The sequence below is a fragment of the Trichechus manatus genome, unplaced genomic scaffold (assembly GCF_000243295.1).
Source record: "Trichechus manatus latirostris isolate Lorelei unplaced genomic scaffold, TriManLat1.0 scaffold00002, whole genome shotgun sequence".
Taxonomy (NCBI): Eukaryota; Metazoa; Chordata; class Mammalia; order Sirenia; family Trichechidae; genus Trichechus; species Trichechus manatus.
This window is the reverse complement of record NW_004443938.1, coordinates 1,770,765-1,783,646: the sequence shown is the minus strand read 5'-3', so window position 1 is coordinate 1,783,646 and position 12,882 is coordinate 1,770,765. Positions and strand designations below refer to the sequence as shown.

At 43.4% G+C, this 12,882-nt stretch overlaps 1 pseudogene; it reads right to left on the bottom strand.

The window, feature by feature from the left end:
- Positions 1-1,624: 1,624 nt before the first annotated feature.
- LOC101358629 (oxysterol-binding protein-related protein 10 pseudogene) lies at positions 1,625-7,392 on the bottom strand (annotated as a pseudogene).
- Positions 7,393-12,882: the final 5,490 nt, after the last annotated feature.

Here is a 12,882-nt window from a genome sequence, read left to right as displayed (position 1 = left end):
GCAGCTCAGTGGTCATTCCCATAACCTGCAAACAGTTAAGGGTCTGACTGTCAGAACCATGAAAAGGAGTCAACATTTGTTGCAAGGCAGTTTAATCCATGGACACTCACAGCAACTGGATCGATAATAGCCATTTTCATCCCATTTTACAGATAAGGAACCCGAGGCTCAGAAACGTTATACAACTCGCTCAAGGTCACCTAGACGGTAAGGGGAGGAGCCAAGATTCAAACAAGGTTCACCTGACTCCAAGCCCAGATGCCTGGATCCTCTCCCCCTCAGGTGAGAATTTCAGGGAAGGGGAGAAGCCTGCCTCCGGCAATCAAGGAGTTTCTTAGGAGTTTTTTTTTTACTATTTAATTGAAATAGATTTGTCTAATATCTACAAAATGTGAACAATGGGTCTTAATAAAGCAGACAAAAGGCATAAAATTAGTATTACTACAGAGAAGCATCCATGCGACTGTATTTTACAAATATTATCATTGGAATGGTACAATAAAAAACAAATTAAGCATTGAGCAAAAATCCAATACTTCATTTTTCCTTATTTTATATTCTGGTCATTTCTTGGACCTCATTTTTAAAGGCTGAGGATGGAAATTGGACTGAAACCATGAAACACTTACACCAGCTTTATATATACCCTAATCACAGTGGTTTTCTTGCAGAGTTTGGGTCAAGCCAGAGAGGTGCGTTAAAAAAAAATCCTCAGGAAATTCTTTTCTCTTTCCCCAAACTAAATAGATTGAGGCTATGGTGCACGTTTGCACATGCGTTTGTGTGTATATTCAACTTCTAAAGCCCTTTTTTTTAATCACAAAAGCAGTGAAGGCACCATCGGATTTCTTTTCTGCTATATAAGAAGGAGTTTCTGAAAAATTTGTGACTAGTGCTTTGAGGGTGAGAAATTGTCAGAAAGCTTCCGGGGCCAGTAGATGGGAGGAAAATTCCAGGGTGGCGCCTGGGTCTGGGTTTTCCCAGAGGCGTTCCATTCCACCCTGGAAGACTGGCATAAACCTTCAACAAGTTCTTGCTCACCCCCCGTCCAGCAAGAAATAGCAGTTTATCTTTCTTAGGTGAAGACAGACAGAATGTTGAGGTAGGGTGGGGAGGAGGTGAGAACCAACAATAATTTGGAAAAGACAGCCACCCACACCTCTATGCTATGTGGATGTCACCCGGCCCTGCCAACTCATCCTTCTTTTGATAGGAGTTGACTCGGTGAGAATGTCTTCGTGAGTGCAAAGTGAAAAGTAGAAAACCTCAAACCTTATTGATAAAGAGGAGCTCATAGTTACCCTCTTAAACCTTGGGGGTGCAGTATTTACAAGTATAATACCCAGAAGATGTGTAATAGTATACGTGTGTGAACATACACAGCGTGCTGGAGGCCCACACACAGACCTGTGTACGCACACATGCTCCAAATGGCTCTTGAATAAATTCATCCTGTAGCAGAGTTTTGGGGGTGCATATTTCACAGTATACAATTTTTTTCTCAGTTACCATTTCTTGGATGACAGCAAGAGGCTTCAGTGAACATCAGCAGAACCTTGATACTGTACCACTTTAATTCCTACAAAAACAGGGCTATTTTGGGAACCTCTTCACCTCCATCCCATCAGTGGGCCTTCCAGAGGGGACTGATGTAGACCCAGCCATCGCCCTCCTGGACAAAATATTGGGGCTGCCATAGCATGCAGAGGTTACCCCGCTTCTGTTCCTCCACCCCCTGCTTCTCTTCCAGGTGCCGCTTCGGCTTGGTGGCTGCATCAATGTCCCTCAAATGCAGGTATCAGTTCACCTCCTGCCAGAGGTTCATGGACTCCAGGGGCCCCTGCTTCTTGAGAGATCTGACCTTCTTAGGGTACGCTGGCAATGTGTTGTGTTGATGACTTTGGTTTCTCCGTTGCTGTACCATTTCCCGTGGGACCTACAAACAATGGTGTTGGCTGGGTTGTGCTTCACTTCTGCTGTGACCCTGTAGACTTTCCCTCCATAAAGAGGCTTCGTGTGGAAGATCACCATCACTGAGTACCATCTTGGGGTAGTTGATGCTGACTCTTCTGCTGAGCTCCACCCATGGAATGGTGAGAATGGACCAAGTGTAGGCACTGGGCAGGGTAAACACATACTCCTCCCCATGGTCCTGGAGCCTCAGCACACCATCCACTATCACGGATACCCATTAGGACATGCCCACGAACTTGCTTTTTGTCCACACGTGAGTGTTGACGCACAGCCTCTTCTCCTTGCGTTCACAGTAGAAGCAGGAGATGGGTCAGTGATGGGACACTTGTTCAGCCACAAACTTTGGTTCGTAGCTTTTGGAAGGGTCATCTGCGATCGCTTTGTCATGACAGCCAGCCAAAGGGTGGGGAGCAGTCTTCCTCTGCTTGACCTTGTCCTTGGAGACTTTCCAGGAGCAGGGAAATGTCTCGCTGATGATGGGGTATTAGGACTTCTTAGGCAAGGCCCCTCGTGGCCCTGATGGAAGGCTGTGAGATAATACTCCACAAAACAAATGACTCTCTCCTCGGGTGTGGCTTCAGCAGTTATGGCCAGCGGCAGGTCTGGATGCTCCATAAAATCTGCACACACCTCCAGCAAGGATTGAGTCTCCAGAATGAATGTGGGAGGCACCACCTTGGTCAAACCCATGCCAAGTTTGAGTTGTGAAATGAGATGAGGAAATATACTTCGCTGATCCTCCACAATGCCCAGTTCCGTCTCTTCTTATCTTTAGTGTTGCTTTTTTCATCTTCAGACAAAACCGGTTCAGGGCCTGCATTTGGCTCCAACTCTGGCTATAAGGTTTGTTGGTCTTCAGAAGAGTTTGGTAAAATTGCCCAGGTTATGTGGGTACTGGCTGATGGCAAAGAGCCAAGTGTCCCATTTTTCAGCTGCTCTGGGAATGTGACTTAGGCCCTTGCCATCCCGGGATGTGTTCTGAAGCCCTTGGCTTGTGGCTGGGCTGGCCCACCTGGTGTCCACTCTGCTGTGATAAGTCGAGGCACTCCCCAAGGCAGGAGACAGTAGCAGCAGATCCTGGTCCAAGGCAGTGAGGGGGTCAGAACCTGGGAGGGACTTGATGGCATGCACAATGTTCTTCTGCTGTCCTTCCACGTGGTTCATCATCTCTCTGACTTCCTGCCGTTTCCTATCATTTACAATAGCCCCCAAGAAGATAAAATACTTAGGAATAAATCTAACCAGTGACGCAAAAGACCTATACAATGAAAACTACAAGACACTACTGCAAGAAACCAAAAGAGACCTGCATAAGTGGAAAAACATACCTTGCTCATGGATAGGTAGACTCAACATTGTGAAAATGTCAATTCAACCCAAAGCCATCTACAGATACAATGCAATCCCAATCCAAATTCTACCTGTATTTTTTAATGAGATGGAGAAACAAATCACCAACTTCATATGGAAAGGGAAGAGGCCTAGAATAAGTAAAGCATTATTCAAAAAGAAGAACAAAGTGGGAGGCCTCACACTACCTGATTTTAGAACCTATTATACCACCACAGTAGTCAAAACAGCCTGGTACTGGTACAACAACAGATACATAGACCAATGGAACAGAATTGAGAATCCAGACATAAATTCATCCACTTACGGGTGGCTGATATTTGACAAAGGCCCAAAGTCTGTTAATTGGGGAAAAGACAGTCTCTTTAACAAATGGTGCTGGCATAACTGGATATCCACCTGCAAAAAACTGAAACAAGACCCATATCTTACACCATGCACCAACACTAACTCAAAATGGATCAAAGTCTTAAATATAAAATCAAAAACGATAAAGACCATGGAAGAAAAAATAGGGACAATGCTAGGAACCCTAATACATGGCATAAACACAAAACCATAAGTAACAATGCACAAACACCAGAAGAGAGACTAGATATCTCAGAGCTCCTAAAAATCAAACACCTATGCTTATCAAAAGACTTCACCAAAAGAATAAAAAGAGAACCTACAGATGGGAAAAAATTTTTGGCTACAACAAATCCGATCAGTGTCTAATCTCTAATATCTACAAGATACTGCAAAACCTCAACAACAAAAAGACAAATAAACCATTTAAAAAATGGACAAAGGATATGAACAGACACTTCGCCAAAGAAGATACTCAAGCAGCTAACAAACACAAGAAGAAATGCTCAGGACCATTAGCCATTAGAGAAATGCAGATCAAAACTATACAAAGAGCTATTATCTCACCCCAACAAGGCTAGCATTAATCCAGAAAATGCAAAATAATAAATGCTGGAGAGGCTGTGGAGAGACTGGAACACTTATACACTGTTGGTGGGAATGTAAAATGGTACAACCACTTTGGAAATCAATTTGGTGCTTCCTTAAAAAGCTAGAAATAAAAGTACCATATGACCCAGCTATAACACAAATAGATATATGCACACCCATGTTCATTGCAGCACTGTTCACAATAGCAAAAAAGATGAAAACAACATAGGTGCCCATCAACAGACGAATGGATAAACAAATTATGGTGTATCCACACAATGGAATACTATGCAATGATAAAGAACAACGATGAAGCCGTGAAACATCTTATAACATGAAGGAAGCTGGAGGTCATTAGGCTGAGTGAATTTAGTCAGTCACAGAAGGACAAATATTGTATAACACCACTATTATAAGAACTCAAGAAAAGGTTTAAACACAGAAGAAAACATTCTTTGATGGTGCCTTAGTCATCTAGTGCTGCTCCAACAGAAATACTACAAGTGGATGGTTTTAACAAACAGAAATTTATTCTCTCACAGTCCAGTGGGCTACAAGTCCAAATTCAGGGCATCAGATGCAGGAGAAGGCTTTGGAGAAAGGTCTTTGTGATGCATCAGTCTTCCCTTGGTCTGGGAGCTTCTCTGCGCAGGAACCTCAGGTCCAAAGAGCACACTTTGCTCCCGGCACTGCTTTCTTGGTGGTATGAGGTTCCCATGTGTCTCTGCTCGCTTCTCTCTTTTATATCTCAAAAGAGATTTCATTAAGACACTATCTAATCTTGTCAACCTCATTGGTATAACCTCATCACAGTGTTAGAATTTTCAACACATAAGGAAATCACATATAATCTCATCATAGTGATAGAGTTTACAACACATAAGGAAATCACATCAGATAACACAATCATACAATACTGGGAATCATGACCTAGCCAAGTTGCTACATACGTTTTTTGGGGGACACAATTCAATCCATGACAGATGGTTATGAGGGTGGGGAGAAAGGGTGAGGATCATTTACTAACTATATAGTAGATAAGAATTATCTTAGGTGAAGGGAAGGACAGCACACACTACAAGGGAAGTCAGTACAACTGGACTAAACCAAAGCTAAGAAGCTTCTGAATACAGTTAAACACTTTGAGGGATAGAGTAGCAGGGGTAAGGGTCTGGGGACCATGCTTTCAGGGGACATCTAGGTCAACTGGCATAACAAAGCTTATTAAGAAAATGTTCTTCATCCTACTTGGGTGAGTGGGGTCTGGGGTCTTAAAAGCTTGCAAGCGGCCATCTAAGATGCATCAATTGGTCCCAAACACCTGGAGTAAAGGAGAATGAAGAATACCAAAGACACAAGGAAAGTATTAGCTCAAGAGACAGAAAGGGCCACGTAAACCAGAGACTTCATCAGCCTGAGATCAGAAGAACTAGATGGTGCCCAGCTACCACCAACGACCACCCTGACAGGGAACACAACAGAGAGTCCCTGATGGAGCAGGAGAAAGGTGGGGTGCAGAACTCAAATTCTAGTAAGAGTACCAGACTTAATGGTCTGACTGAGACTAGATGAACTCTGGAAAGCATGGCCCCAGGATTCTCTATCAGTCCAGAACTAAAACAATTTCTGGGGCTGACTCTTCAAACAGGGATGGGACCAGACTGTTGGACATAAACTGATACTCATGAGGAGTGTGCCTCTTAGCTCAAGTAGATACAAGAGAGTAAACGGGCAGCTTCTGTCCGGGGGTGAGATGGGAAGGCAGAGAGGGTTAGGAGCTGGTTAAATGGACATGGGGTATCAGGGGTGGATAGGGGGAGTGTGATGTCACAGTATGGGGACAGCAATTAGAGTCACATAACACTGTATGTATAAATTTTTGTATGGGAAAAAAATTTTTAAAAAGTGTGTATCAATTTTGCTGGGCTATGATTCCCAGTATTGTGTAATTATCCTCCATTTTTTTATTGTAATTTTATGTTAAAGCTATTCACTTGGGTATTTCTGTTATAGCAGCACTAAATGACTAAGACAGCAATGCTATGTGGGATACCACTATGGTGGATAAGGAATTCTGTAAGTCCATGAATGGTAGTTTTGGCAGAAGCATTGAGTTCAGGGAAAGCAAATCCATATCCGGAGTAAGTGTCTATTTCAGTAGGAACAAAAGGCTGCCCTTTCCATGATGAAAGCAATCCAATGTAATCATCGTGCCACCAGGTTGCTGGCTGATCACCGAGAAGGATGGTGCCATATTAGGGATCTAATCTGCCGGCAGATTGGGCACTCAGCAGTAGCCAAGTCAGCCTTGGTGAGTGGAAGTCAATGTTGCCCAACCCATGTATAACCTCCATCCCTGCCACCATGGCCACTTTGTTCCTGAGCCCATTGGGCAATTAAGGGAGTGGCTGGGGAAAGATGATGACTGATTTCCACAGAAGGCCTCATCCTATCCACTTGATTGTTAAAATCCTCCTCTGCTGAGGTCACCCTTTGGTGAGCATTCACATGAGACACAAATATTGTCACTTCTTTGCCCCATTCAGAGAGGTCTATCCACATACCTCTTCCCCATACTTCCCCAATTGTCACCAATTTTCTAATCATTTTCCTTCCAAGTCTCTGAACATCCAGCCAAATCACTGGCTGCAGCCCATAAATCAGTGTACAGTCGCACATCTGGCCATTTCTCCTTCCAAGCAAAGTGAACAACCAGGTGTACTGCTTGAAGTTCTGCCCTGTGGGAGGGTTTCCCTTCCCCACCGTCCTTCAGAGAGTTCTCAGAAAGGGGCTGTAGTGCTGCCGCTGTCCACTTTCCAGTGGTGCCTGCATATCACACAGAACCATCTGTAAACCAGACGCGAGTTTTCTCTTAGTCAACTGATCATAAGGAACTCCCCAGGAGGTGATAGGTGCAGACTTGGAGAGGGCAGGTAATGTGACAGGAGTGGAGACTATGGGCATCTGGGCCACTTCCTCATGCAACTTACTTCTGCCTTCAGGTCCTGCTCAGGCCTGATCTCATATACACTACTTCCATCTAATAATGGAGTGCTGCTGTGCATGTCCCACTTTACAACTCTGTGGGTCAGACAACACCCACTTTATGACGGGCAGCTCAGGCTGCATGGTGACTTGGTGTCCCATGGTTAAGCATTCAGTCTCTACTAAGTCCCAGTAACAAGCTAAAAGCTGTTTCTCAAAAGGAGAGTAGTTATCTTCAGAGGATGGCAGGGCTTTGCTCCAAAATTTTAAGGGTCTGCACTGTGATTCACAAGTAGGGAGCTTCCACAGATGCCAAACAGCATCTCTATCAGCCACTGACACTACAAGAGCCATTGGATCAGCCAGGTCTTATGGGCCAAGTGGCAGAGAAGTTTTCATGGCAGCCTGCACCTGTTGCAGAGCCTTCTCTTGGTCTGGGACCCACACAAATCTAGCAGCTTTTTGAGTCACTTGATCAATAGGGCGGAGTAACACACCCAAATGAGGGATATGCTGTCTCCAAAACACAAAGAGGCCCACCAGATGTTCTGCCTCCTTCTTGGTTGTTGGAGGGGCCAGATGCCAGTAGCTTGTCCTTCACTTCAGAAGGAATATCGCAACATGCCCCACACCACTGTACCCCTAGAAATTTCACTGAAGTGGAAGGCACCTGAATTTTTGTCAGATTAATTTCCCACCCACTTATTGGTGAAGATCAAAGATCACAACCTTCTGTATATATATGGATTACCCCTCAATATAAAGAAAACAAAAATCCTCACAACTGGACCAATAAGCAACAATATGATAAACAGAGAAAAGATTGAAGTTGTCAAGGATTTCATTTTACCTGGATCCACAGTCAACGCCCATAGAAGCAGCAGTCAAGAATTCAAAAGATGTATTGCATTGGGCAAATCTGCTGTGAAAGACCTCTTTAAAGTGTTGAAAAGCAAAGATGTCACCTTGAAGACTAAGGTGCACCTGATGTCACCCTGAAGACTAAGGTATGCCTGACCCAAGCCATGGTGGTTTGAATTCCTTATATGCATGTGGAAACTGGACGATGAATAAGGAAGACCAAAGAAGAATTGATACCTTTGAATTGTGGTGTTGGCGAAGAATATGGAATATACTATGGACTCCCAAAAGAACAAACAAAACCATCTTGGAGAAATACAATGAGAATGCTCACATGTTTTGGACATGCAATCAAGACAGACCAGTCTCTGGAGAAGGACATCATGCTTGGTAAAGTAGAGGGTCAGTGAAAAAGAGGAAGACCCTCAATGAGATGGACTGACACAGTGGCTGCAACAACGGGCTCAAATGTAACAGCGACTGTGAGGGTGGCGCAGGACCTGGCAGTGTTTTCTTCTGTTGTACATAGATTTTCTATGAGTAGGAACTGACTCAATGGCACCTAACAACAACAGCACTCAAATGGAACCCTGGTGGTGCAGTGGTTAAGCACTGGGATGCTAACCAAAAGGTCAGCAGTTCAAATCCATCAGCTGCTCCTTGGTAACCCTATGGGACAGTTCTACGGTGTCCTACATGTTCTCTGTGAGTCAGAATAGACTCAACAGAAATGGGTTTGGTTTGATTTAGCACAGAAATGTTTTACCAATCAATCCAGAATCATTGACACTTCTTCCTTACTAGATCCAGTCAGCATAATGTCTTCAATGTAATGGACCAGTGTGATGTCTTGTGGAAGGGAAAGTCGATTCAGATTCCTGCAGATTATATTATAATATAGGGCTGGAGAGATGATATATTTCTGAGGTAGGACAGTGAGGGTGTATTGCTGGCCTTGTCAGCTGAAGGCAAACTGCTTCTAATGGTCCTTCAAAACAGGTATGAGAAACAGGCATTAGCCAGATCAATAGCTACATACCAGGTACCAGGAGATGTATTAATTTGCTCAAGCAGTGAAACCACATCTGGAACAGCAGCTGCAATTAGAGTCTTAACCTGGATTAGTTTATGATAATCCACTGCTATTCTCCAAGATCCATATGTTTTTTGCACAGGCCAAATTAGCCAAGTTGAATGGGGATGTGGTAGGAATCACCATCCCTGCATCCTTCAAGTCCTTGGTGGTGGCACTAATCTCTGCAATCCCTTCACAAATGTAGTATTGCTTTTGGTTTACTATTTTTCTAGGTAGGGGAAATTCTAATGGCTTCCACTTCACTTTTCCTACCATAACAGCTCTTACTCCACTTGTCAGGGATACAGTGTGGGGGTTCTGTCAGTTACTGAGTATATCTTTTCCAATTATGCATTCTGGAACTGGGGAAATCACTACAGAATGGGTTCATGGACCACTGGACCTACTGTGAGATGGATATGAGCTAAAACTCCATTAATAATGTGACCTCCATATGCCCCCACTCTGACTGGTGGGCCACAGGGATGTTTTGGGTCTCCTGCAGTTAGTGTCATTTCAGAGACAGTATCCAGTAATCCCCAAAAAGTCTGATTATTTCCTTTTCTTCAATGAACAGCCACTCTTGTAAAAGGCCACAGATCCTTTTGGGGGAGGCTGGGAGAAAGATTAACAATATAAGTTTTTTGCAGTGTAGTGGAGTCCTTCCTCAAGGAGACCCGATTTGTGGGTCTCTAAACAGGCTCAAGTTAGGGATTTCATTGAGGAGTTGTGACTCTATATTCTGGTGATAAGAGTTAGACTGCCTTCACTTGATCTAGAATTCTTCCACTTGTACAGATAAAGTAAAAATTTAGTAGATTTCCAATCTCTTTCACACCATGACTAAGTATCCAACACCGTAAGTCCATATGAGTCAGACTTTTCTGATTACTCTTTTGACTCTGCGGTCCATTACTGAAACCTTGCCCACCTTGCCTTTGTATTGAGTGCTGCCACTTGGCCCTTACTACCACTGGGTCCAATCAGCCCCATTGTAGTTAGGTGTCTTAATTCAGTTAGGGCAGTTCCCAGTGTCAAATCTGACTTACATAAAACAGTAATCACAACAGTCTTCAAGGATGCTGGGGCTCCCTTCACAAATTTATTCCTCACCATTGTGGTAAAAGGTGTTTCTCTGGGCACTCCATGTGTGGGTCTGTGGGTCTAATCTGATAAATCCACTCTAACATGCCAATTTCCCTAAGACTTTGGATTTCTTCTACAGTACACCATGGCAGGTCTGGCACTTCAACTTGATTTAGTGTGTGCCACCACGTAATCCATGCTTCAGCAAACCTACCAAATAAACTATTAGATCATTTCCTAATCTCTTGAGCTGAAACATTGAATGAAGGATTTGTGCTTAGTGGACCCATATCAATAAACTCACCCTGATCCAACTCTATGTTCCTTGCACCATTATCCCCCAACTTTAATAGCCATTCCAATACATATTCCCCAGGTTTATGTTTGTATATATTAGAAAAGTCAAGCAGTTCTTTTGGAGTATAGAATACTCCTCCTAGGTTACATTTAGTACTTTAACTTCGGCGGCTAGCTAGGACTTAAGTCTAGATATAGATTTAGAAGCAAAAATGGGTGATGGGGATGTGTTCTGAGAACATTTAGCAATGTCTTGTATGGCATCTGTATCAGGCTATTCCCCAGGCAATGACTCAGACAAAGGCTCTTCAGACACCACTGTGTTAATCTCATCATATATGTGTGGAGGCACTAATGGTTTTACTGGGAATGGTGGCTTAACAGACAAAGATGAAGTAATATCTTCAGATGAGAGTGAGAAGGCTGGTTCTGTTGGCAGGAGTGAGTCAACGGAATTTGAGGGCTCAGTGTCCCCAGCTTCCAGATTATCTGTCCATATGTCTCCATCTCAAGTTTCCAGATCCCATTTATTCTCAATCAACGCCCTTACTTGAACTTCAGACACCATTCAAGGTTGGGAATTCAGTTAGCATTGTAATTCAGCAACTCTTACGATAAGACTCTGGGTTTGGTTTTCAGCAATATCAGTTCTGTTACTATAAGAAATAAGGCTTTCTTTCAAGGCAGAAGTGGAAACTTTGAGGTCATTTATGCGATGTATGAGCTGTAAGTCTGAAGCACTGAGCTCATCTCTTTTTTCACTACTTTGTCTAGTGAAAGTAGGACCAACAAACCAGCTTCCTTATACTTCTCATTCCGACAAAACTGTAGAAAGGTATCAAACTTGATATCACCCAGAACCTCACCTGTCACCAATACCTGATCTATTGGTGGTGATATTTGTGTATTTCTATTGCCACCTCGCCCCATGGATTAGCAGTGCCCTCTTTGCTACTGGACTCAGAGTCATCAACATCTTTAAGACTAACCAGCCTGGAGAACAAATTTGGAAAACTCATCCTTACAATTTTTTTCTTTTCTCAAGAACCACCCTCAGTACAAAATGTCTTAAACTGGGTACTCTAGAGAAGCAAAACTAGTGAAGTGTATAAATACACAGAGAGAGATTTATTTCTAGGAAATGGCTCATACAGTTGCAAAGGCTGGAAATTCCCAAGTCCATCAGGGTCAGGCTGGATGCTTCTCCTGACATATGTAGCTGCAGAGACTGGCAGACTGAAGATTGGCAGGTCAGACAGCAGGCCTCTTGCTCACAGGCTGTGGAGGCCGACGAATCCCAAGATTGGCGGGTAAGCTGCTAGCCCAAGTTCCAAGAATTGAAGGTCAATTAACAGAAGCCAGCTGCAGGATCCAGAGTTAGCTTTGCCAGAAAGTCCACCTATATTGGATGCAGGTCACATTCTCATAGAAACTGTCTTTCAACTGATTGGCTGCTCATAACAGATCTCATCATGGAGGTGATTACACCATTGCATATCTGCCATGCTACATCAAAAATGCCAAACCACTGAGAATCATGGCCTAGCCAAGTTGACACATGACCTTAACCGTCACAGTATCATGTTTCACCCATCTGTGCTTGCTTTCTATGTGTAATCTGCTGTTTCTATATCTCAAAAGTGATTGAGTTAAGACACATCTCACACTGATATATGGCCCATTAATATAACAAAAAACCCTATATCTAAATGGGATTATCTCCACAGCTATGGGATTAGAAGTTACAACACATATTTTGGGCAGATACCACTCAATCCATAACAGAACATATACCAGATGAAACACTTGTCCCACCTAATTCCAAGTAGCCAGATGACTGAAATGTTCAACTTTTCAGATACTTAGAGTTTACGTTTGCTGAAGAGTAAGAACACTAGTAAAAGCAAAGTGATATATTGAGGGAATACAATTCATCAACTGGGGAAACACAGGGCAGAGAGGGATCTACCACATACCCCCAGCTTCCGACGGAGAGGTGAGCCTTTTATACGGTAAGATGAGGAGGGTAAGCACGTGACAGAACATGAATAATAGTAAAATGGGGTGGAGTAGTGAGAGACCATCAACACCATAATCTTCTCTTAACATCAGCAAATTGGGGAGGGGCAGCAAGAGACCGCCAACATCATAATCAACAAACCGTTTGCTTATTTGCTAAGAGCTTTAAGTTTAGAGAAGTCTTGGGCTACATGCTCAGGAATGCAGAGGTAGAGGCTTTGGTCAAGAAAAGTCTGATTCAAAATGGCATCTAGTTAACAATATGGAGTTTTATTCAAACCGGGGTTAGCTATCCT